This window comes from Cyprinus carpio, chromosome B2, assembly GCF_018340385.1.
Source record: "Cyprinus carpio isolate SPL01 chromosome B2, ASM1834038v1, whole genome shotgun sequence".
Lineage (NCBI taxonomy): Eukaryota > Metazoa > Chordata > Actinopteri > Cypriniformes > Cyprinidae > Cyprinus > Cyprinus carpio.
In genome coordinates, this window is record NC_056598.1 from 29,595,803 (window position 1) to 29,620,466 (window position 24,664).

The 24,664-nt window shown below is 40.5% G+C and overlaps 1 pseudogene; it reads left to right on the plus strand.

Annotated features, from left to right (window-relative positions):
- Nucleotides 1-24,664, plus strand: part of LOC109109060 — a 54,282-nt pseudogene that overhangs the window by 7,296 nt on the left and 22,322 nt on the right.

A 24,664-nucleotide genomic window follows, 5' to 3' on the forward strand; every position in this document is an offset into this window, starting at 1 on the left:
GATGGCAGGGGCGGAGTTTAAACATGGGGGTGGGGTTTAAGACTAAATGATTTGGGGATTAAAGCATTTTTAAAAAATGAAACATCCACGGATGAATTGTTCACCAAAAGTTCAGTAACATGCATTTAGAAAATAGACTTAAAGGATCAGCTGTCCCATATTTTCTCCTAAAAATCCTTGGGAAAAATACATTTATACATATTGACATATTGAGACATACAGCAAAAGTACAGAGCAGCATTTTGTCTTTAATGAGAAATATGTGAGTGAAGTATATTTGAAGACTTTCTTGGTTTGAGACGTTGAAATCCTTTCTCTGAATGTGAGATTGGACTCTTTTTCTGAGGGTAAATATCTAAAAAGCAGAAGTAAATCATTAAATCTGAAGTGATCTTGTTGTTGTCTATGAAAAACAGTTGATATTACAGAAAGGTTTTTTCTTCTTCTTTTTTTCCCCTGTTCTATGGGCTCAGAGCCCTGCAGAGAGCAGATGGGGACTTTAACACTTATTAATTGATCAGAAGCGTGTTGACGTTGTCTTGTCAAAGTCCAGACAGACTCCAGCGGAGTTCTGACGGCTCTAAGAAACAGTTCAGTCACACTTTTGTCTCTAATTAAAGCTCTGTGTCAAAGTTTCTGTCAGTCAATGAGTTTCTGAATCACTGCTTCTTAGCATCACCAAATTCAGAAAATAGGTTCATATATATGATTTCTGCAATGATTTTGCTGACATTATATAATTAAGAAACATTTTGACTGCTTAAAGTCGACAAAATTACAGATACATTTAAAATGTACAGTCTTTTGAGAAAAAGTGAATCAAAATTATTATCAACTCATCTTGCATTTACAACGGTTTGATGTTTGTGAGAACAGGAGTCAGTTTAGGTGTTTCAACAGTCGCAAAAATGGTATTTGATAGGATTCTTTATTTTTCATGAAATGATTTAAGACTCTTACTCTTACTGTTTGTGTCATCCCTCAAAAAAAAAAAAAATGTGTATATGCACTACTTTTAAAAGGTTTGGAATCTATAATATATATTTTTATACAGCAAGAATGCATTAAATTGATCACGATGACTGTAAAAACATTTATAATGTTACAAAAGATTCCTTTTTTTAAAAAAATGCTGTTCTTTTGAACTTTCTTCCATTAATCAAAGAATCCTGAAAAATGAAATGCATGATGGTTTTCACAAAAAATATGAAGCAGCACAACTGTTTTCAACATGAATAATAATAATAAATGTTTCCTGAGCTTCAGACCAGCATATTAGTGTGGTTTCTGAAGAATCATGTGACACTGAAGACTGGAGTAATGATGCTGAAAATCAAACTTTGACCACAGGAATAAATTACATTTTAAAATATATCACAATAGAAAACAGTTATTTGAAATTGTAAAAATATTTCACAATAATGCTGTTTTTATTGTATTTTTATATAAATAAATGCAGCCTTGGTGGGAGTAACATTACAAATTCTTACAGACTCCAAACGGTTAAACGGTAGCATATGTAGGTAGGTAAATATATTATTGCTGTTGCACATATGTACAAATGATTACGTATAATTTTTCCCTGGTGTTCCTTTAGTAAAAATTACTATTTGCGCTTATTAAGAAACATTAAGATATGTATATTTGTTCAGCTATATCACTGAGCCATAATAGAAGCTGTCACAAAATAAAGATCTCAACTCGTAAATTAATTTATTTCAAGACAAATAGTTGGTTGTAATTAACACTGACTCCTCAGTGCCACTTAAATCCCTTTACAATTTACTTAATTAACACTGATTATATGCTTCCAGTATGACAATCGGCTACCCGTTAAAAAAATAAAAAATAAAAAAAAAATAACATTAAGGGTCTTCCGCTTTGGGTTATTTGGGATTACCACTGATGTGAGTTTAAACGTTCCCAGTGCTAATGCATTTTATTTGACCCGGAAAATAGTTTGTTAATTAAACACAAACATGACTTAAACTGAACTCCAGTTGTGCATCAATAACTCCCTCCAGATCGAACAGAATAAGCTCCAGGTCTGTAGCACTGAAGCACGATAACCGTCTTTTATCAATGAAGATGCTGCGGGTGGATGGGTTGGGCCGGTGGTGCAGCCAGGAGCGGCTACTTTGCATAATTATGAGGTTGTGATTGGTAATTTGTCTGCAGTATGCAATTAGACCAATGCTGTACAGAGACCTGGCTTGTTAACTTTTTGCTGGGTTCCTTTAGGAAAGCGCAGTAAAGGTGAGACACAGTGCTCCTGCCTCTTCTGAAACTACAGACGCGTTTGCATTCACCACACGTGTGAGGGAACAACTCAATGCAATCTACAAACATAAAGCACACCGTTCCTGCAAACAAACTTCTCCTATAACCTATATCAACAAAAAGTTCCAACAAACACCGAATGCACAAATTAGAAACCTTTATCCTAAATAAACAAAAATCACCTAAAAACAATGCCCATTAAGTAGAAACCTTGAGTTTCATTACAGGTTCTTCAGGTCAGTCTTATGCCTTCTAAATAAAAAGACAAAAACGTTATTCGTGGAAATTATTATTTGTGGATTTATTTTTTATTTTTTATTATGACACAATGAATTAAGAGTTCATTTGCAAAAAACAGATAACTCGGTTTTTGACAATTCTCAGAAAACATGTTTTTTTTTTTTTCATTGTGCATTCCAATTAATCTCAATCAAACAGTTGGGTTATTTTGACTAGGTTAAAAAATAACTAAAAAAATGAAATAAAAACAGCTAACTAACACTAACAAAACACAATAAAAACAGTTATCTGTTTTTGCAATTTAAAAAAAAAAAAGAAAAAAAAAATATATATACAGTATATGTTTGTATGTATTATCAATTATATTTTTTATTTTTTTTCAGGAACACTTTACAGTAAGGTTTAATTAATGAACATCAGTTAATGCATCTGGTATCATAAAATAATCATAAACAACAAATTGCATAGTATTTAATTTACAAATTTATTATTGTTCATTTTTAATTAATATTCATTCATAATGCTTGAACTAAAATGTTAATTTATACTTGAAATGTAATGACTTAAAATGTTACAAATGTATTAGTATATGCACAAATTAACATACATATAATTAATTGATGTAGACGTTAATGATAATGCATTACTTAATGTATATTTATCGTAAAGTGCTATTTTTTCTATTTCTTAATAGTGTATTGTATAATTTTTGTGTCTCTAGTGGCACCAAACTGAATTGCAAAAATGATCATTTTATTTATTTGAAGCAGAAATATTTTTTTCAACAGTATATACAGTTAATTTAATGTGTCCTTAATTAATAAAACTATTGTTTTCTTAACATTTCCAATGGTAAGCTATACATTTTTTATTTTATTATTAAAATATAAATGTTATAATTTTACATATTTAATATCTTAATTATATATATATTATTATTATTATTTATTTATTTTTTGTCATCTCAGGTGCTTGTAAATGAAGGTTCGGTGTTGATGATTAGACGTCTAATTCAGCAGTACACTGCAGGGCTCTGCTGTAATTATATTACCCTTATGATTATGCATTCTGAGCACTGTTTTCCTTCACCTGGAAGAGCCACTTAATACACTGAGATCTTTGAGTCAGATAAGTTCAAACAGAAAAACAGTTGTTGCATCAATACGCATTTAGAATAGATTTGTTGTTATACCAAACCAACCAACCGGAGTCACTTTGTGCTGTGAAGAAGATAAACAAAGATACACAGTAGATGAATGTTAAAATAAAAGAAACGCAGCTTGATCAGTCCAAAAGCTGCCCATTTAGACAGGTTTGTAGAGGTATGTACTATGACCAACTGCTGTTTGTTTTGGTTTTATGTACAATTTAGATGCAAGATCTGAGCTGATGATACCACAGTAATGCACTGATGTTGAGGTATTTGGTCTGTGAACAGTTTTACAGAAACATAGACACTTAAAAAAGGACAGACAATGCATGAAGACATACTGTACATACAGTTTTTTGAAAGAAGTGTCTTCTGCTCACCAGGCTGAATTTATTTGATTACTAATATATTACAATATATCTATTGTAATATATATTGTATTGTAATTTATTCCTGTGATGCAAAATTGAATTTTCAGCATCAATACTCCTGTCTTCAGTGATCATTTAGAAATCTTTCTAATATGCTGATTTGCTGCTCTAGAAACATTTATGATTATCATCAATGTTGAAAACAGACGTACTGCTTCATAATTGTGTGGAAACTGCGATACATTTTTTTTTCCAGGATTCAGAATAGAAAGTTCAAAAGAACAGCATTTATTTAAATTAAAACTTATTTGTAACATTGTCTTTGATGACAAATTTAATGCATCCTTGCTAAATAAAAGTATTAATTTCTTTTTAAAAAATCTTTTGAAAGCCAGTGTAACACAGCAGAATCTGGTTGTTGATATCTAGTTTACTTGATGCACTGCAGCAGCAAGGTCGACTGGCAGGACTGAGTTCTGGATCCTGCTCTACAGGAAGTAAAGCTCCTCTGCGCTCCAGCAAATCCCAGCTGTCCTCATGGAAACCAGATACGAGATCAAAATGGGAGTGAATCTCTTAGCTAGTGTTTGCACTGGGATACGGCTCAGGAAATTGAGTTAGACAGAGTGAATGGACAAATCATCGTCTGAATCCCAGACAAAGCAAAGGCACAATGTTGAAGACGATTGAGTGAAACACAAGCAATTGAAGTAAAACTGGATTCTCTACACTGAAAAAAATGATACTCATTTTTTTTTAAGGTAAATGGTTGCAAACAGTTTATTTTAGCTACATTAAAAAAATAAAATAAAACATGTTGAAAGTTAGCAACTAAATTTGTTTATTTAAATGCAGCTAAAATAAATTGATTGCAACCACTTACCTTAAAAAAAATGTTAGTGAATCAATGAAAAAAAAGGCTGCATTTATGTGCTCTAAAATATGGTAAAAACACACAAAAAAAGGTAAAATGTTTTCTTTGTGAATATATGTTAAAATGTGATTTATTCCTGTGATCAAAGCTGAATTTTCAGCATCATTTCTCCAGTCTTTCAGTGTCACATGATCTTCAGAAATCATTTTAATAAGCTGATTTGCTGCTCAAGAAACATTTCTGATTATTATCAATGTTAAAAACAGTTGTGCTGCTTCATATTTAAATAGAAACCATTATATACTACCATTCAAATGTTTGGGGTATGTGTGTGTGATTATTTAATTATTTATTTTATAGAAATGAATGCTTTTATAGTAATTTAGCAGCAAATCAGCATATTAGAATGATTTCTGAAGGATCATGTGACACAGAAGACAGGAGTAATGATGCTGAAAATTCAGCTTTAATCAGAGGAATAAATTACATTTTTAAAATGTATTAAATAGAAAATCATTTCAAATTGTATTACTGTTTTTACTGTATTTTTGAACAAATAAATGTAGCCTTGATGAGCAGAAGAGACTTCATTAAAATATTTAAAAATCTAAATGGTTCCAAACTTTTGACAAACTCTGTAGTAAAGAATCAGGTTAGTATGATCTAGTTAGGAAAAAGCATTTTGTATATTAGTAAACAAATGCAATAATACACTGTCTGATTAACCTGTTTTTCTTCATTCATGATCCAATGCTTCTTAGTCAGATTGTTCATCTTAAAAAAATGAAATGATGTTTCATGTAATGTGATTGATGGTGGCGTATGTTCAGTTGGAGGTTCTCAGTGTCCGTGAGGCGTATGGTGAGTGTCTCGCTGTGTAGTTTTCTGCTGACTGATGGGCCGCTTTGAGCAGTAACAAATGTCCAGTGTCTGATGGTCATTTGACGTGGAAGATGTTTGATGAGGCTCATTAATCAAGTTGGGTTTTCAGAGCCTGAGTCAATGTTTCTACAGAGAGCAGGTCAATTAAAGAAAAGCCTTCAGAAGGATCTCTGAACTTGATCCAGGAGCTGTGTCTGTGTTGTCTGAAGAATCAGTGCACATTAGTGTTGAGGATTATTTTATTTTGTTTTGTTTTATTTTTTAGTGCAAACAGTATAGTGCAAGTCAATATATCATCAATTGTTGGCGTTGTCTAACAGACAAAATTTTATTTTTATGCTATTTTATTTTATTTTATAATTTATGTTTTATTTTAATGTAAAAGTCATATAGCAAGTCATCATACATCATAATTTGTTGCCATTGTCTGACAGAAAAATAGTTATTTTATTTTATTTTAATGCAAAAGACATACATCATAATTCCTTGGCGTTGTCTAACAGACAAAATTAAATTTTATTTTATATTTTACTTTAGTGCAAAAGGCATAGTGCAAGTCCATGCATCATCAGTTGTTGCCGCTGTCAAACAAAGTATTTATTATTATTATTATTATTATTTTTATATCCATGCCTAACCACTGACACTAGTGAACACATTTACAAAATGGTATTACTTGACAGTAAAGATCAAATTGTGCATGCAAATGTCTCTTGAAGTGATCTGTATGATGTTGATAGATGCTGGCTCATCTGTTCATCCGCTTTGATATTCTGTCAAGCGCACATGCAAAATCTGCTACTGAAAACAGGAAGAGAGAGAGATGAGAATGAGACCTGTGGGTACATTTCAAAATGCACAGTGGTCTGATTAGCTACTTGCAAAGTATCTGTCTCTCTCCATTAAGTAAACCCAGGAGGATTCTTGCGTAGCTTCTGTTGGGCTTTAGACAAACCCTCTGGACAACCAGGGGCCAGAAAGTGTAATCTACAAATCTACTGAACAAACACTGTAATATATCCTTTTCTGTGGAGGAAATATGTGTAAGGCAAAGTTTAACGTCAAGACACTTTTTTTTAATATATAAGTAAGTTCTTTATACTGGCAGTTAAAATTGCAACTACACACACACTTATCTATATATTACATGGCATAAATATTGGTATATAAATATTAATCATAAACCTTAAATTTAATTTATGACTAATTATATTAATTGTATTTTATTAGTATTATTTTGATAACTATTTATAGTAACATTCAATTAGTTATCACATCAGATGTTATAAATTAATAATGAACAACGTTTACAGCATTTATTAATAGGTTAATTTATAGTAACCTAGGTTAATTTGTTTATTTATGAATTTATATTAATCTATTCACGATCATTCAGAATGCTTATAATGTTAATTTCACTTAAAATATAAAACATATATATTAGTATATGTAGAAATAAATATTAACTTAGTTCATGATGCCAAATGCATTAACTAATGTTTACAAAAACCAAAAAGTATTATAATTTTTCAGTTTTTTTTTTTAACAGGGAAGTATGTATTTTTGTCTGTCTCCAGTGGCACCAAACAGAACTGCAACAATAATCACTGATCTCAGACAGGTTTCCCGAACATGCCCAATTTGATGTTTTTGAACTTTTTACAACCTCCTTAAACGCTGTGCTGTGATTCTCCCCTGCAGATCTTCCATATGACGTATGACTTGGCGAGTGCAGTGATGCGGATTATTAACCTGATAGCGATGATGCTGTTGTTGTGTCACTGGGACGGGTGCCTGCAGTTTCTGGTGCCCATGCTGCAAGACTTCCCCTCCGACTGCTGGGTCTCCCTCAACAAGATGGTGGTATGTTTCAAACTTTCCATCTTCATATGTTTTTCACGAATGCAACTTTGCACATCCATAACAAAAGACTGCAGAGAATGAGACCATCTGCCAGGCCGACTCAGCATGTGCCATGAAACAATATAGCACCCCGCAATGCAAATATTAAGAAAATTGGTTCACAAAGTGAATATCCAAGTGGGGTACTTGAAGTGAATGAAATCGAATTCTGTTAACCAGAATCTATTTGCTAATATTACCTGATTGTCACTGACCATCTAAATTAAGGTTCCCTGTAGTTGTCTGTTGGATTCAGATGCTGTCCGCAACATCTAATAATGTTTACCTACAGTAGTCATAATGAAATTGATCTCCATGCTGCACAAGAAGAAAACTTAATTTCTTTAATAGCTCAGGAGACTTAATGTTTTCAGTTTTGTGTTAAGTAGTTGTCACAGTAAAAGTATAGAGATATAATTCAACTCAGATCATTTGAAAAGACACGTTTGAGTTCATATTGATGCTAGAGGAGACACATATGAGATGACTGGGGTCTTTCTCTCAGGAGAGAAACATCTGAGAAGCAGGAGACTTCAGAAAAGTCTCAATTTGTTCTCCATTTAATCTCGTTGTTAGCTAGTGGGGTATTTGAGATATTGCAATTTTTAGATGTTCAGAAACTCGTGAGATTACTAGGGTCTTTCTCAGGAGAAACATCTGAGAAGCAGATTTGTTTGTTCTCTGTTTAATCTTGTTGTCTAGAAAAAAACAATTGAGGTACTTCAGATATTGCAATTTCTAGATGTTGTGTTTGAGATATAATTTATTTCTGCAAATCTGAGCCCAGTTGGAGACATTGATGAGATCTCATCTGAAACCCTAGTGGAGACACGTGTGAGATTACTGGAGTCTTTATCAGGAGAAAACTTTAAGAAGCAGAAGACTCTCATCGCTCATGGAAATAGGATATCAAATAGATCTCATTTGTGATTTTTCTCTGTGAGGGCTCCGTCAGAGTCTCGTCTCAGTTAAGTGATTTTCCCAGGTTTCTGTGTTTTTTCCAGTCTTTTTGTCTTCTCTCATTGAGTTGTCAGCACTACTTCTAGTTCATACAGCATCTTTCTGTTGAAGTGTGTGATGAAACTGTGAGTAAGTGTGTGTTGTTGCCCGGCTCAGGGCTGTTTGGTGTTGGAGAGATGAGACGGGGCGATGGCAGTGGAGATAAAAGTGTGTGTGTGTGTGTGTTTAAATGTTCAGGTTTAGAGATGTGCCAAAGCAGCTGTGCTCTTTGTACATCTCTCAAACAGACATGAAAGAACCTGCCAGACACCACAAAAAAACACACACACACACACACACACACACACACACACACACACACACACACACCCCTGGAAAAAACATTTGGATAGCTCACACCAAAATGAAAACTCCACTGTTTCTTTGCATTAATATACACTGATGAATCTTTCACAATAAAGATGTTTTCAACTGTTGCATTTTCCAATCACAATCACACACGTTTATACTGATCGTGTTACCTGCATATACACCATTGTAAAATGATGAATGAATTATGATTGTACTCGCTCATACAAAACCTATCACTGAGAGGTTACTCTGTCAAAAGTACTAATATATACACTTTAGGCACTTATATGTACATTGAATGTTCTACTATGTATCTTTAAGGTACTAGTATGTACCATTTTGAAGTAAAAATAAGTACAAAGATGTACCTTTTAGCGTTTGTGCCAGTGACCGCTTTGTACCTTTTTTTTTCTTCTGAGTGAATGAATATTAATATAAAAAGTTGCATATTCTAATATTTGGTTGGATAGTCTTTGGCTTTGATTACAGTGTGCATTTGACATGGCATTGTTTTGACAAACTTATGGAACATCGAAACACTTATTTCCATTACTTTTTGGCTAGAATCTTGTATTGACTCTGCACAGTCTATTCCAGCACATCCCAAAGACTTTCAATGGGATTAAAGTCTGGAATTCATGTGTGAAATTGGTATGTTTTTTAGGAAATAAAAAGCTACATAATGCATTAGTTAGGGTTAAAATTATTGTTGACACAAATAACATGCCAGAAACAAATAAAATAATGCAATAATGATTTAATCATATAGGCCTATTCTTAAGTATTTGCTTATTTAAATCAAAACACTAACGTTGTTTTGGAGTGTATATCCAAACAAAACAACTGCTAATATGTCTGGGGCAAAAAAAAAAAACAGAGAAGATTTTCTAGAGCTAATCGATGTAAATACTTTGTAAAAACTGTAAAATAATTATTTCAGAAAAAATTATTCATATTAACCCATTTTCTTTTCTTTTTTTTTTTTTTTTTTTTTGAATTTGTATACATTTTTTTATACATCACATCACATCCACCCAAACCTAAAATGAGGTCCTAAAATTGATCTCCCATATCTTCCATTGGAAATGAATGACTCCTAGTCTGTTTCTGGTCTATTTGTTGGACAAAAGGTGTGTAGTCAAAGTATAATGCACTTAGTAGTAAGTGTAATGCAGTAGTACAAAGTATAATACTCTAACTTTAATGCATGTTGACTTTAAGAATGCATAGATTGAATTTTTATTGTATTATAGTTGATGTGATGCTGCTATCAGTTTGTTTGATGTGTTGCAAAGAGTTGTGTAATGAAGGGTTATTGCTGTTGTTTTTGCTCAGTCTCTGTGGATACTGAAGGTTTGTGATGATGTCACACGTGACATTAAGGTCACCGTCCCTCTGGAGATCAGAGAACGAGGGAAAGATAGAGAGAATGTGAGATGGCAGAAAGAGAGGAGAATTACGTAAACAGATGCAGGAGGAAAGAGAAGTTTCACATCCATAGCGCTAGTTCAGAGAGTGAGAGCTTTTACGTAATCACCTGATTGCAATTATTTGAGATAATCATAATCACTGTGCACTTCAATTTAATAACATCCTGACCTACAAATAAGGGTATTTTAATTGGTCATTCTTTGAAACAGGTGGCATTCGTGTTGCTTGTATAAGTCTGCATTACTTTAAAAGTTTGGGGTTGGTAAGATTTTTTTTTAAGTAATTAATATAGAAAGAATGCATTAAAATGATCAAAAATGACATTCAAAATACAAAATATTTTATTTCAAATACATGCTTTTCTTTTGAACTTTCTATTCATCAAAAATTAATGAAAAAATATGGCTTCCACATAAATTCTGAAGCAGCACAACTGCTTTCAACATTGATAGTATTAAGAAATGTTTCCAGAGCAGCAAATCAGCGTATTAAAATGATTTCTGAAGAATCATGTGACACATGACTCTCGCATATTTTAAAACTGATTAGAAATGGCATACTGCAATTTATTAACACTTACATATTTTTTTTTCTAATGGAATGCTTAGAATAAAAATTACATTAAAATAACCATTTCATTAATTGACCTTTATGAATTAAAAATATATTTATTCATATCATTCTGTGTAATATTTAGTGAAAAGGTTCAGTGAATAAAACACTTAAAAGAGACAAGCATGAACTATAGTTATTTATGTAACAATTCAATGCCGGCCAAAACTGAATAATTGTGACAGTCCTATCTGAATCCATCAGGAAAATCCATCACGTGCCGCTGAAGACGACGAGAACACAGAAAGCAAATAAAATGGGAAGAGGAAGCTGGCATAGATGCAGGCTTCGGCCTCTGGAGAGCTTGACATCTCATATTATTAGTGTGCGCATACAGAAACAGAGCATCCATCTTCAGTAAACGCATCCTAAAGGACGTCGTTGATCTTATTGGAACCACACAAATGCATGCTGGATCAACACAGAAACATATGAAAACGTGTGAAGGCATGAACGTTTTTTGGCAGTCGCCGACAGCTGTGTTTACAGCACAGATTATGATCGATAGATCAGCATTTGAATGATTCCTAAAACCCTATAAATACAGTTTATAAGGTAGTAAGATGTGAGGTTTTGCAGTTACATGTAACAAACAGCAGGGAATGATATCACTGTATGGAAAAACCTTTGAATTATTGTTCTTGTGTGAATTATTATCATCTGTGCTTCTTCTCAGTCAGGTTTATGATATTGGTAATAAATCAAAGCATGGTGAGGCATCTGTTCTGCACATGCAGTGAATCATCTGTAAACAAATGCTGATGCACTACTGTGCGTGTGTGTGTGTGAGTGTGTGTGTGTGTGTTGCTCAGTGCTAACATAAATCTATTAGGATAGCAGGAAGCTGAGGATACACTAACATCAGTAGACACATCGCTGGAGGGTTTAAACATATACATAAAGAATATTCAGGGATACACAATCAAAACATGCAATAGTGTGTGTTTGTGTGTGTGTTATGTCATAACATTTCTTATTTATTTATTCATTGATTTATGCTAAAACATAATACTTGTTTGCTGGATTAATTGAAGAAAAAATATAAATGTAGCTTCAATTACTATATACTACTATACTATAGGCCTACTATATTATACTATACATGCAAGTCAATAAAGCTTTTTTTTTTAGTTTGGGGTTGGTAAGATCCCTGTACATTTAATAAAAAATACAATTAAAATAAGTAACTGTTTTCTATGTGAATATCTAGTGAAATGTAATTTATTTCTGTGATGCGCAGCTGAATTTTCAGCATCATTACTCCAGTCTTCAGTGTCACATGATCCTTCAGAAATCATTCTATGCTGATTTGCTGCTCAAGAAACATTTTTGGTCATTTTCAATTTTTAAATGTGGAAACCATGACACATTTTTCAGGATTTGAAAAATAAATCCTTTTTAACATTATAAATACTTTATTGTCACTTTCGATCAATGTAATGCATTCAACTTTAAAGACAAGTGTCAAAAAATCTTACTGACCCCAAACTTTTCAACTGCAGTGTACTGTATAGGCAACACTGTATATTTAAGTCTCAGCCATGTGACTGGAGTTTATGTCCTCTCTCTCTCTCTGTGAATGTGTGTGTGTGTGTGTGTGTGTGTGTTTAGACTCATGTGTAAGTGGATTAAACACAGTATGTTATTTCTCTCCCTCTGAGAAAAACCCTCCAGAGACACAAAGATACTCTCAGTCCTCTCACCATACATGCCTTCAGTCCTCTTGGGAAAAACATGCTGCTATCATGAACCTGGAGGAGTTTCTGAGCACTCACATTATGGGCTGCTTCCCAGAATTCATTTTAATCAAGGCTGACTGCTCCTTACTCCAAAATGTGGCATTTTTAGTTTTATTTGCTAAATAATTTTAGTGAACATGAAATTTAAAATTGACCATATTTACTTTTTCTGGTCATATTGTAAACAGATTTATCAATGCAGGTTAAAACTAAAATTAATGTTCCACCTCTACTAACACTTTGGATGACTTCACCTTCTTTTGTTATTTTTGACTCATCAAAATTGATCACATACTAAGTATTTGTATTCATATATTTTACCCTGGACTGATACAATCAAAAGTCAGAAATCTCAATATGAACAAAAATTTACAAAGCTTCCTTAAACAAAACTATTACCACATCAAACAGTTCCCTTTCAGTCGGTCACTCTCGACGCCACGTCGGTGACCAACGAAAATGGGATATCACTTCGATAGACCAATCTACTTCGAGTGTAAACTAAACGAGCCAATGCACATTGGCATGCAATTATTGCATCCAGCTGCCGCTGATCACAGCGTGAGTATAAGAAGGCAGCAGGTGCAATGCATACCAGCTTTTTGCTTCGAAGCCGAGCGAGAGTATCGTTCCGCTTACCTTAACTGTCGACGTGAACTGCGAGTTCAGCACGCTCTGGAAAGCTTTCTGTGTTGGCGAGACGGCGTTTCAGCGGCGGTCGTTCCAGCGTCGAGTGGTTTGCACACTTCAGGCTGCACTACCCCCTGTCGTGTTGCAAGCGGCCAGCTCCCCTGTGCGCCTCAGCACCAAAAGAGTATTTCCTGAGCGAATTTCCTCTAAAAGAGCTCCACGGGTGCGTCTTTATAAAGACGACGGATCGTCCTTATAAGGATGCCGTTTCACCCGTGCGTTTCTGGATGCGGTCGTTACCTGGCACCTGGTGATGGTCACGATCGCTTCCTTCACGTGTCTGGGCATTAAGCACGCTGAGGTGGCTTTCGTGGACGAGTCATGTTCTCACTGCGGGAAGATGACCGTCTCAGAGCTGCGAGCCAGGCTCCGCTACCTTCAGGGGGGCGGAGTCCCCGCTGCCGCTGCCGCGATCTGGGGCTCGTTCTGGCGGCCGACAGACGAGAACCACTTCCGGTAGTAGCACGGGCGGTTTGAGGGTTACAGTGGTGGCAAACCCCGCAGGGAACCAACCCTCTGGGGACCACCGCTCCTCTTGCACCTCTGATCCAGTTGAGCAACCCACGGAACGCGCTGGGCCCTCTACAAGGAGCGTACCAGTGGTATCCAGTGGGCCTCCCCCCGACCGGATGTCGATCTCAGCATCGGAGGGAGAGCTGTCGGATGAAGATTCGGCTGCGCTGCCGCCCTCAGGGACGTTGGCAAAGCCTGAGTCGGATCCCGAAATGGCAGCTATGCTTTCCCTGGCCGCCGAGATGGTAGGGCTCGAGTGGAATCCTCCACCGCGTCCCGAGCCATCGAGGCTGGATGATTGGTATCTCGGGGTGGCGCGCGCTGGTTCTCAGCACCCCGCCCCAGAGCCTTTCTTCCCGGAAGTGCATGATGAGCTCACAAAGTCGTGGACGGCACCTTTTACTGCCAGAAACCGGCCAGTGGGCTCCTCCTCCCTCACCACCCTTGATGGCGGTGCAGCGAAGGGGTATTCGGCAATCCCGTCAGTGGAGCGGGCGCGGGGTAGCGATGCAATTGTGTCCTAAGTCCGCCTCCTCCTGGCGTGGAGACCCGGTGCTTCCTTCCCGGGCCTGTAGGCACTCATCTGGTCTGACCGGCAGTGCCTATGCGGCTTGCGGGGAAGCTGCTTCTGCCTTACACGCCATGGCGTTACTGCAGGTGCACCAGGCTAAGGCACTGAAGTACCTGCACGAGGGTGGTCACGATCCAGAAGTTCTGAAAGAGCTTCGAACCGCCACTGACCTCGCGCTCCGAGCGACGAAGGTCACCGCGAGTTCCCTGGGTCGTGCGATGTCCACGCTTGTGGTCCAGGAGCGCCGTCTCTGGCTGTGTCTGGCAGACATGAGGGACACCGACAAGGTCCGGTTCCTCAATGCCCCTGTGTCCCAGACCGGCCTCTTCGGCGACGCGGTTGAGAGCTTTGCCCAGCAGTTCTCGGCCGCCCAGAAGCAGACTGAGGCTATCCGACACATCCTGCCCCGGCGGGCAGCTGCTGCCTCCACCCGTCCGCCGGCCGCAGCACCCCAGCCTGCTCGTCGCCGAGGGCGGGCCCCCGCGTCCGCCCCCGCTCCCGCGCCGCAGCCGCAGCAGCCTCCAGCAAAGCAGCGTCGTGGAGCCGACCCATCCCGCCTGTCCAGGCCCCCGCCAAACCCGGCGGCAAACATAAGAGCAAGCGGCCCTGAGACAGGTGACCCAGAGATGGAGGGATCTGCTCTTCAGGAGATGGGGAAGGCACCACTCCTTCCCCCAGAGGAGGGCCGGGCGGAGAATCATTTGTTTCATTTTTTTCCCGCCGTTGGCCTCACGGCCGACGGTACCCAAATTCTCGACAAAAGAGCATTTTCCCTCATCTCTGGGTCCCAGGAGGGCACGGAGAGTTGCGGACGGCCAAACACCGGACCTCACTCATCCTCCTCCTTCGCCAGATGGCAGCAGCGGGCGGTTCGAGAGCGTCAACAAAGGCCCTACTCACGCACCCTCTGCCACCCCGTGGAACCAGGTGAGCCCTGCACCCCACACTCGCACCACACTCAGGCCTGCTCACAAGCCGCCCGAGATGGGTCCCTGTGTTCCACCTCGCTGCCCCACTGCGGGTACGGCTGTGGTTCCGCTGGTCCCGCTTGTACGGTTTCTAAGCGCCTGGTCAGCGCTACCCAGCCCGTCTCGCTGGCTCCTGCGGACCATCAGCCTCGGCTATGCGATTCAGTTCGCCCGGCGTCCCCCCAAGTTCAGCGGTATCCGCTTCACTACAGTGAAAGCGTCCGATGCCCCTGTTCTGCGGGAAGAGATCGCAGTCTTACTGGCGAAAGACGCGATAGAGCCGGTCCCTCCAGCCGATATGAGGACGGGGTTTTACAGCCCCTACTTCATTGTACCCAAGAAAGGCGGTGGGTTACGACCGATCTTGGATCTGCGAGTTTTGAACCGGGCCCTTCATCGGCTACCGTTCAAGATGTTGACGCAGAAACGCATCTTCAGGTGCATCCGTCCCCGTGATTGGTTTGCAGCGATCGACCTAAAGGATGCGTAATCTCATGTATCAATCCTTCCGCACCACAGACATTTTCTGCGGTTTGCGTTCGAAGGAAGGGCATATCAGTACAAGGTCCTGCCCTTCGGGCTGTCCCTATCTCCCCGTGTCTTCACGAAAGTCACAGAGGCGGCTCTTGTTCCACTCAGAGAACAGGGTGTTCGTATTCTCAACTATCTAGACGATTGGCTGATACTAGCACAATCTCGGGATCAGTTGTGCGAACACAGGGACCTGGTGCTCCGGCACCTCAGCCTGTTGGGCCTTCGGGTCAACTGGGAAAAGAGCAAACTCTTGCCAACGCAGAGGATCTCTTTTCTCGGTATGGAGTTGGATTCGGTCGAACAGACAGCACGCCTCACAGAGGAACGTGCGCGGGTCGGTGCTAGCCTGCTTGAATACATTCAAGAGCAGGACAGCGGTCCCACTGAAACTCTTTCAGAGGCTCCTGGGGCATATGGCGGCCGCAGCGGCACTTACACCGCTCGGTCTGCTACATATGAGACCGCTCCAGCACTGGCTTTATGGCCGAGTCCCGAGGTGGGCGTGGAAGCGCGGCACTCACCGGGTCCAAGTTACACCGGCCTGTCGCCAAACCCTCACCCCGTGGTCAGATCTTGCGTTTCTCAGGGCAGGGGTGCCCCTAGAGCAGATCTCCAGGCATGCTGTGGTTTACACGGATGCCTCCACCACCGGCTGGGGGGCCACGTACAACGGGCATGCAGTCTCAGGGGTTTGGACGGGCCCACAGCTGCAGTGGCACATCAATTGCCTAGAGTTGTTAGCAGTGCACCTTGCCTTGAACCGTCTCAAAGGTCACTTACGAGGCAAGCATGTGCTGGTCCGAACGGACAACACAGCGACCGTTGCGTACATCAACCGACAAGGTGGTCTGCGCTCCCGTCGCATGTCACAACTCGCCCGCCACCTCCTCCTTTGGAGTCAGAAGGTTCTGAGGTCTCTTCGTGCCGTTCACATTCCAGGCCTGCTCAACCGTACAGCCGACGAGCTGTCTCGAGCAATGCTCCCAGGAGAATGGCGACTCCATCCCCTGACGGTCCAGCTGATTTGGAGACGGTTCGGAGCCGCTCAGGTAGACCTGTTTGCTTCTCCAGAGACCGCTCACTGCCAGTTGAACTCTCGGAGGGGAACAGGGATGCACTGGCACACAGCTGGCCGAGGGGCCTACGCAAGTATGCGTTTCCCCCAGTGAGCCTTCTTGCACAGACACTGTGCAAAGTCCGGGAGGACGAGGAGCAAGTCTTGCTAGTGGCGCCGTATTGGCCCACGCGGACCTGGTTCCCCGAACTGGTGCTCCTCGCGACAGCCCCTCCTTGGCCGATCCCTCTGAGGAAGGATCTACTGACTCAGAGACGGGGCACCATTTGGCACCCGCGTCCAGACCTTTGGAAACTCCATGTCTGGTCCCTGGACGGGACGCGGAGGTTCTAGGTGACCTGCCCCAGGAGGTAGCGAACACCATCACTTCGGCAAGAGCACCGTCTACGAGACACGCTTACGCCTTGAAGTGGAACCTGTTCGTCGAGTGGTGTTCTTCTCGCCGAGAAGACCCCCGAAGATGCCCGATTGCGGTTGTGCTTTCCTTTCTGCAGCAAGGGCTGGAGCGAAGGCTGTCTCCCTCCACCCTCAAAGTCCAGGTTGCCGCTATTGCTGCGTACCATGACCCCGTGAATGGGAAGTCTTTAGGTAAGCATGACCTCGTCATCAGGTTCCTTAGAGGGGCCAGGAGGTTAAATCCTTCCCAGCCCCCCTCCATACCCTCTTGGGACCTGACTCTGGTGCTAAAATCACTACAGCAGGGCCCATTCGAGCCTTTGCATTCAGTCGAGCCAAAGTTTCTTTCATTGAAAACTCTGCTCCTGCTTGCACTGGCCTCCATCAAGAGGGTAGGGGACCTGCACGCATTTTCGGTCGACGATTAGTGCCTAGAATTTGGGCCGGCTGACTCCCAGGTAATCCTGAGGCCCCGGCCCGGCTACGTGCCCAAGGTTCCCACTACACCCTTCAAAGACCAAGTGGTGAACCTGCAAGCGCTGCCCCTGGAGGAGGCAGACCCAGCCCTAGCTTTGCTCTGTCCCGTCCGAGCATTGAGATGCTACGTAGACCGGACACAAAGCTTCAGGACCTCAGACCAGCTCTTTGTCTGTTACGGAGGCCGGCAGAAGGGGAATGCCGTCTCTAAGCAGAGGATGGCCCACTGGATTGTGGATGCCATAGCCCTGGCTTATCAGGCACAGGGTGTGCCCTGCCCGTTCAGGTTGCGAGCTCACTCGACAAGAAGTGTTGCATCCTCCTGGGCGCTGGCTCGTGGCGCCTCGCTGACAGATATTTGTAGAGCTGCGGGCTGGGCGACCCCTAACACGTTCGCTAGGTTCTATAGCCTTCGTGTAGAGCCGGTATCCTCCTGTGTTCTCACCTCAAATGGGTAGTGGCACCGAGAGGCCCCGGTTAGTGTCGGCTTGCTAAAACCGCTCCAGAGTGTCCGTACTGCAGACCCTGTTGAGATCCTCCATCACCCTAGGCAGCTGGACGCGGCGGAACGTCCGGCGCCAGGCCTTCATGATGAATCCGTGAGAACCATGGAAGGCTGGGTTCCATATTGAGACTTAAACGGTACTCATATGTGTATAGTCCACGGTATAGCCTTAGAGCCCGTGTTTCCCCGGCAGACTTCTGCCTTCCAAGAGGGTTTTAATCACCTCAAATTTCTCCATATACACCTAAACGGATGCTATGTGTGTATTTGCTCCCGAGACCTCCTTCGGGAAGGATGGGGCTTCCGCAGCGTCCCTGTTCCAAGCGAACGGGTACGTTTTCCCAGTGTTATCCAATCTCACCCAGTGAGGTAGTGCTTTGACAATGGTGAGTGGAACTACTTGTTCCGAGCCACGGCCTACACCTAATAGGGGCGCAGGCGGCTCGCACAGGGCACTGGAAGGGGCAGCACCCTTGGCGCTTTGGTAGGGATCCCATTTTCGTCGGTCACCGATGTAGCGTTGAGAGTGACCGACTGAAAGGGAACGTCTCGGTCTACGTATGGTAACCCCTCGTTCCCTGAAGGAGGGAACGGAGATGCCACGTCCCGTCGCCATGGTTACTGTACCGCCGCTGAGCTGCCGGGTCTCCGGCTCGGCTCCTCAGCGAAAAGCTGGTATGCATTGCACCTGCTGCCTTCTTATACTCACGCTGTGATCAGCGGCAGCTGGATGCAATAATTGCATGCCAATGTGCATTGGCTCGTTTAGTTTACACTCGAAGTAGATTGGTCTATCGAAGTGATATCCCATTTTCGTCGGTCACCGACGTGGCGTCTCCGTTCCCTCCTTCAGGGAACGAGGGTTACCATATGCAAAAACATTTCATTTAAGATGACAACTCTTAACTCATCTCTTAACTTATTTTTATTTATCATCAGAAATTTTAACGAAATAATCAATAATGAAACAAGTGTGTATTACTGATGTATTTTACGTTGTAGAATAAAACATCAAAATATCTTGAGCTTGTGGTCGCCATGTGGTTGCCAAAATGTAATTTTTCTGTTTTGTCTATATTATATTATATTATATTATATTATATTATATTATATTATATTATATTATATTATATTATATTATTTAATTTTTTATTTATTCATTCATTTCCAAATGGTGTATGTCAGAGTTCGGGTTAGTCTACTTACAGATGGGAAGTCCTTGCAGGTCAAAGGTCAAGAGGGGGCAAGTAACCTCTTTGTGTCATACAGAAGCAATCAGAAATGTAATCCTGCTTTGCTCTGTAATGTACTCGGCATCTGAATGTCTTCCTCCTGAAGAGCAGACACACGTATAGCATCATTACCCCAGGAAGCTTTTCCGCCTGACTGCCGCATTCATTTTAGAGATGAAAAACCGCACTGACTCGGTCAGACGTGGAGATGAATGGCTCGGTGAAGAGATGTTGGATTGTCTTGGCCGAGATTAAAACCATATATTACACAGCGTCTGGGGCCTGGGCAGCAGCGCATGTCGTGGCAGCAGAGGATGCGAGGGCTGCTGTACGTTTAGATAAGCGATTGTAAATAGAGTCAGAACAGGCTGGCGGGCCGACTGCACTATTACAGGCAGAATCCGGGAGTCTGAGCTTATCGGCCGCAGGGCACGCGTGTCTGTACGACTAATGAATGTCTTCCCACAATGCCTCTTGCCCTATCATTGCAGACCAGGGCATGAATGAGAGAGTGATCGAGAAAGTGTCTCTGTTCCCCTGAGGCTCACTCGCTCCTATTTTCTCTTTCTTTTTGTTACATACTTTTTCTCACTTTCATACTTCAAGAAATTGAAAGGTATTGGAATAAACCCATGAAAGGAGTCCATACACCAGGCTGGAGAAGTGAATTGTCCTTGCAAGAGATATTATTATGTTCAAAAATTGTATAAAAATGCTAAATTACACTTATGATTTCCCAAATGAAAAATGGACAGCTCTCGCTAAATTAAACATGCAAAATATTGTAGTCATGTGTCACAACGGCATAGCATTCTGTTACTTGAAAGCACAAATTGTTTCACATTTTTATATTACTAAACCAACCAGTAGATAATGCACAGTATGCCATATGCTGGTATTGCCACCCCAGGATAGTCAATGTACAGTATGGTTTAGGAGAGTATGTACTGATTTTATAGGCTGCTGTAGAATGTGTCCTTCTCTGTCCATTCTATTCACTATGTTTGCAAACACAATGTCTCTTAGAGAGTGTGTGTGTGTCCAGAGTTTCAGCATGGACACTCTACTTCTTCTGTTTTCAAGGTAAAGTGCTCTCGACTTATGTATAATTCAGGCCTGTTCACTCCAGTGTTCCTACAGTGATCTGCTCCCTCTGACTTTAACACTTTCCTCATTTCCCATTTTTTCAGTCCTTTTCTTCTCCTCTTTAACTTTGCATGCCGCATGGGAGAAAAGGGAAGGGAAAAGTATGCAGGCTATGCTACAGTTTACTCCATATGTTAGGGTTGCTGGGAGAAAAGGGACCCAAGAGCAGATTCGCAGTTTGTCAAATTTATTGAACAAAAGAAGAGGCAATAGTCCAAAACAAATGCTGACAATCAGCAACCAGGTCAGGAATCCAAAACTGAACTGCGTATGGGAACTGGGTATATCAAAAAGAAAAAACAAGATTAAATAAGCAAACAGGGCAAGAAAACTAGGCACGACTAGAGCAAAAGAGTCTTAAGGGCAGTAGTGAAACGGATGATAGCCAAGACACACTGACAGAGAAGCACAGAAAGAGAGAAGCATAAGTAGTGAAGAAAATCAATGCGAAATTGGGAGACAGGTGTGTGAAGAGGAGAGCTGGAGCACTAATTAGAATAAGGTGCAGCTGTGAAGGCAGAGTGAGTGGAATTAACAACTAAAGACATAACACAACAGAAAAATCCTGACTGATTGCGATCCACTCACACCATACTACGTATTGTGGGGTCCAAAAGTCTGAGGCCACATTGAAAATCCAGACCTTTTTTCATCTACACTTGGAAATCAAGAGAAAGTTTTAGGATTTTGAAACAAAGGAGTTAAGAGTGGTGTCCAGTTATCGTTTGGGAAATCAATAGTTATTTTTGCACTTTCAATCCAATTCTGATCAAAACATCCTAACATTGGCAGCCAGATCAGATAATGAGTCATGAAAGGCCAAGTGCACTGCATACAGTAAAATTTGCATGCTGTGTACACAGAAATGAAGATTTGCTGAAAATGTACTCACCCTCAGGACATCCAAGATGTAGATGAGTTAGTTTCTTCATCAGAACAGATTTGGAGAAATGTTGCATTGCATCATTTGCTCCCCAATGGATCCTCTGAGTCTGCAGTGAATGGGTGCCATCAGAATGAGAGTCAAAACAGCTGATAAAAACATCACAATAAATCCACAAGTGATCCACACCACTCCATCAGTATCTCCTGTGAAGCTAAAGGCTGTGTTTTTAAAAAAAAAAAAAAAGCAAATCCATCAAAGGCGTTTTAACTTTAAACCATTGCTTTGGCCAAAATGCGTGCCCATTATCCATAATAATGCTTACTGCAGTGAAAAATCCACCCTCTGTTTCCCTCTCACATAAAAATTAACCCACATATTTGTTTAGAGCTGTTTTGATTCAGAGACGACTTTTTCACTGCAGAAAGCAATATTACAAATAGATTACTTGTATTTCAGCGAGCAACAGTTTAAAGTTAAAGGGGTCATATGATGCGATTTCAGATTTTCCTTTCTCTTTGGAGTGTTACAAGCGCTTGGTGAATAAAGAAGATCTGTGAAGTTGTGAAGACTAAAATCTCAAATCCAAAGAGATATTCTTTATAAAAGTTAAGACTTGTCCACGCCCCCCTGAAATGGCTCGTTCTAACACGCCCCCACATCTCTACGTCACGATGTGGGAAGATTTGCATAACGTCACCCAGATGTTCACGCAAAGAAAGAAGGCATATCTTTTATTCTCGTTGTAGTATTGTTGTTGCCCCTGCCGCCCTGTCATATAGACGCTGTGTGTTTCACTGTGAAAGTGAAACTACTTTGTTTGGCCTTCCAAATGAGGATGATATCCGCTTCGTCATGCCTGGAGCTGATCCGTGCTGGTCGCTGAGGAAATACATCAACAATCCGCGTTGTGGATCGCAGAATGGGCTTTCACCGTGGATGAAGCAAAGTCCAGCCCAGGGTCTCCGTCACATGTGGTTGCTGCAAAGACCAAGGTACACTCCTTTATAGAATCCGCCTCAAGCCGCCATCCTCTGCTCACTCAAGGCCGTGGTGTGTGACGCTGTTTCATTGAGAAAGTTAAACTACTTTGTTTTTGCCTTCCAAAAGAAGACACAACTAGAAATCATGTTTATACCACATTTATAATGGGTTTTATGTTTTTGTCTCGTCGCTCCGGCCGGACAAAGCATCACAGTATGGTAAGGGGCGTAACATTTCCGTCACACGCTTGAGGTATTCGGCCAATCACAATGTGCTGGATAGCTGGCCAATCACAGCACACCTCGCTTTTCAGAGCGATGAGCTTTGTAAAAATCGACGTGTTTCAGAAGGCGGGGCTTAGAGGAGAAACAATAATGTACAGTATGTTGAAAATAATGTGTTTTTTGAATCTTAAACCGCATAAACACATTTCATTACACCAAATACACAAAATAATGTTCTTTTTAGCAGCATCATATGACCTTTTCAAAATTGTCTTTGATTTGAATATGTTAATTGATGGACTGGAGTGATGTGGACTACTGTACTTGTGGATTATTGTGATGCTTTGTTTGGACTATCATTCTGACGGCACCCATTCACTGCAGAGGATCCATTGGTAAATTTCTCCAAATCTCTTATGATTAAGAAACTCCTCTACATCTGTGATGGCCTGAGGGTGAGTACATTTTCAGCAAATTGTCATTTTTGGGTGAACTATTCCTTTAATGGAGTCATGATGAGATGCAATAGATCCAGTTTTTTCTTTCCTCAGTTCAGGAGTTTGAGCATTTGGGCAAAGGACAGCAACTGTAATTAATCTTGCCTTGGGAATTAGCCGGATGTCAGCACAAGTCAGGCAGCAGACGCATTTTTAAAAAGGGCACATTTAATGGCTTCTTGTTTGAGACTGCTGGCAGACCCTCACCACACACTGATCTCTGTCGTCCCGAGACGCCTGACAGCCGGCCATTCTGCAGCTAAATGCTTTATTTATTAGAGTTTAGAAAGCGACTCAGTAGACAATTCAGTTATAATATTAATTGCTTACAGAATATGAAAACATATACCTTATCAATAAAAGATTGTGGGATGTACAATGCAAAAAAAACCAAAAAAACAACAAAAAAAAAACCCCACCTTTTTTGGTGTTGTACATAAAACAAAGAATATCCCTGAAGATTTTACAAAGAAAATGCTATTTCAGTCTTTCTACTGCAAATGTCATGTTTAATTCAATTTGTTACTTGCTGTTTGTTTGCAGTTACTTGGGAAACTTAATAATAATTTCCGAGTGAAAAGTAAAAGTAAATCATACACAGTTTTTTCTTTTTTTCAGTGTATTTTGAAATAAAATGTGTTTTAAAGCGATACCATAATCTTATTATCATAGTATGGGTAATTTATTAAATATCACATCACTCATATTTCAACCTGGCAGTAAAAAATAAGAGTACAAAACTTTAAATAGTATATTTCTAGACCTATTATGTAATGAGACATTAGATATCACAATGTAGTAATTTCACTGGAAATTGGACCCGAAATTGATTTATACACTGTAAAAAAACTTTAAAAGTTTTTAAAGGAAAAACTGTTTCAGTTTTTCTACTTGAAAGTTTTACATTTAATTCAGTGTCTTGCTGTTTCTTTGTTTTTTTGTTTTTCTTCCTAGCATGAAGTGAAAAATGGATGCCACTCACTTAATTAAACATGTAACATAGTCATGTGACAACACTGGATCTTCAATGCTTTACTGTTAATTTATTCCCTTTCCAGGTTCACATGTGAAGCTGTTTTTGCACTGTTTCCTGATTATTTTCAGCTTGTTCTGAATAATCTTATCTGTTGGTCAGCATACATCAAATGTAAATAATTTAGTTTGAGGATTTCTGTCA